Below are 3,091 nucleotides of genomic sequence, written 5' to 3'. Positions count from 1 at the left end.
CTAGTATTTTATTAATGTTTATGTGAAATAATAAATAATTTAAAGCTATTAAATAAAATAATTTTGGAAGGTACGTAAGTACGTACATTAATTTATGTTGATTATTTGGTAAAAAAATACCTTTTTTACGCTTTGTTGACTTCATGGCACAACGAAGTTATAGGCGACCAGTAATTAATAAAAGGAGACGGGGATTTCTGTGCCAAAATATAATAAGTTGAGATATGGTTTAAAAAAACCGACATTTTTTTTCTATTACGAAATATAAAAAAATAGCCTAATCCACAATCTTGAAGAAGAGAAACCTTAAAATTAAGTCACTCCCTGTTGTTATTGTCACTCCCTATGATAAATAGATATACTTGCTTCTATTTCAATATTGTAAACAACCTGTCCATTAAAACAAAATAACAATCACATTTCAAAAATCAGCTCTGTAGTATAATAGGTTGTTGCCAATATGTTATCGCATGACCTCACTTTTACAAAACCTCCTATAACTCTGCTTTCAGATTGCTGAATTTCCTCAAATTTTCAGTGATGCTTTTTGTTAATATAAGCTATCAATTGAAACCCATCAATTTCATCCTTTTACATTTAGACCCAATAATGTATGAAAGGGTATCCGTCTCCTTCCATACTTTCTTTATGTGTCTCTTCTTACTCATATGAGTTATTTAGTGGGTGTTGAATAAAAGGGAGCTGTCATGCTTGGTTTTGTAAGGCTCGTTTAGGTCGGCATATTAAATCAAATCAAAATCACTTTATTCATGTAGGTCACGGAAGTGACACTTATGAATGTCAAAAGAATTATTTTTCCAATTGAATTTACCGCCACTTCGTAAAGGGTTGAGCTTATGAAAAGAAGTGGCAAGAAACTCATTGCCACTCTTTTAAATCAACATTTATAATATTGACACGGGAGTGGGTCAGGGATTGGAAATAATACTCCGCTTATAGGAACGAGTCTTTATTTGCGTTCACTTTTTCTGAACTTGCACTTCGCCGGTCTGCCGCTGTTCCTCTTGTGGGCGGCGGTACCTTCAACGCGTCACACCGCACCGAACACTAAGTCTCTTCTATCTTCTTCCTCTTGGAACACTTCCACTTTTCACTACTTATTCTTTTCTTCTTCTTCTTCTTTACACTTTCGAGTCAGAACTAGAACTGCCGTAGGCCACGCTTAGTACGGCTTATATACCCCCGGATCCGTTCTATTTTCAAAATGATTCTCCCATTCCATCTTTAAATTTAAATTGTACTAGAAAATTCTTTTAACTATTTTTATCCTGCTTACACATTTTCCATCCCTTTTTTTCTGTTCGATTTGATCCTGAACTAACTAGAAATTTCCTTTAACTTCACAAAACCCAAAAAAATCCATACACTGGTAGGTGTATCGAACGCGGGTCTACAGCGTCTAAAGTAAACACTTTTCCGCTGAGCTACGAGTAATGTTGAAATTAACAATGTCTTGAAGTTCGTCTCGTCATATACTTCGAAGGGTTGCTACGCAACAATATATTCATCGTTTTACAAATCATTTCAATTATAATATATTATGTAAAGTGATGCAACAGAAAAAGCAGAGCAAGTCAAAATAAATGTATATCAATACAGTAATCTTCCACAAACACCGTAAATAAATAACGGTACTTTGCGAGCATTTTATAAGCGTTTACAAAAATAATATAATAACTATAGTTAGTAGGATCACTGGTACAACCTGATTTAAGTAGTGGAACTACTTTACTTTGTTTCATTAGGTCAGGAAATTCACCATTTTCTATACAATTGTTAAATATTACAGCTAAATCTGGTGCAACAATATCAATCAAATACTTCCAATAAGCGCTTACGATAGACTTTGAACATTACTGCCACGAATTAAGGTTTCAATTTGAATTAATGTTTTAATGTTATCTATATAAGTTTGTCTACGTGTCCTATCCAACAATCTAGACTATTTCGAGTTCATGTTCATCATAACTAACTACTTATTTACAAGCTTTATTCTTCTGGATTCGATGGTATCTTCTTAAGATTGTGCAAATCTTTTTTAACTAACCGTAATCTTCTGTTCTCATTGGAGGCTATTCGTCTAAGCCTTTTACCACTCTGTCAGGTGTCCCACAGGGCTTCCATGTTTTTTCAACTTATTTTACAATTGCTTTGAAAATTCTTGATTTTATTTATTCGCTGACGATCTTTAAATTTTTCAGAGAAGGTAACTCGGCCGATGATACTCTTATTCTTCAAAATGACTTAGATAATCGAGTAATCTGGTGTCAGGAAAAAACACTGATAAATGTCACGTGATCCGCTTTAGTAGACAGAAAAATAATTTATCCTCGAGAACATACTATGTTATTGCTTTTGCTTTGGTTGAAGTGAACCTCGTTAGGGATCAACTGCGGTTCAACTCCCATATTGATGCAATTACTTAAAATAGTTTTAATGTTTTTAAGGGAATAAATGGCTGTACCTGCTGCAATAGGAGTCAGGTGACATCAGCCATAACAGTGGCAACTATCACCTGATGTTAAGTGATCAGTACCACCCACGTTCTCCCATAACACCAAGGAATCAGGAGCATTGCAGGCCTCCCATGTCATAGCATCCTGGAAACAGTGGGAGGCTCCTTTGCACAGGATGCCGGCAAGATTATGGGTACCACAACGGCGCCTATTTCTGCCGTAAAGCAGTAATGTGTAAGCACTGTGTTTCGGTCTGAAGGGCGCCGTAGCTAGTGAACTGGTACAATGAGACTTAACATCTTATGTCTCAAGGTGACGAGTGCAGTTGTAGTGCCGCTCAGAATTTTTGGGGATTCTCAAGAATCCTGAGCGGCACTGCATTGGAATGGGCAAGGCGCCTCAATTACCATCAGCTGAACGTCCTGCTCGTCTCGTCCCTTATTTTCATAAAAAAAAAAACGCGTAAGGAAGCTATACCTATAGTTTGGTTGTAGGTGGAAAGTGAAAGTGTAGAAGGAAAGTTCGTTGAAAACACAAAACAGTTAAAAACCACACTAGAGGAACGCCACACATTCACACAATGGGTATCGCTATATATGCATTAAAATACAAAG

Source organism: Leptidea sinapis, chromosome 38 (assembly GCF_905404315.1).
Source record: "Leptidea sinapis chromosome 38, ilLepSina1.1, whole genome shotgun sequence".
NCBI classification, from domain to species: Eukaryota; Metazoa; Arthropoda; class Insecta; order Lepidoptera; family Pieridae; genus Leptidea; species Leptidea sinapis.
The sequence above is the reverse complement of the archived record's forward strand: the minus strand, read 5'-3'. Positions refer to the sequence as shown.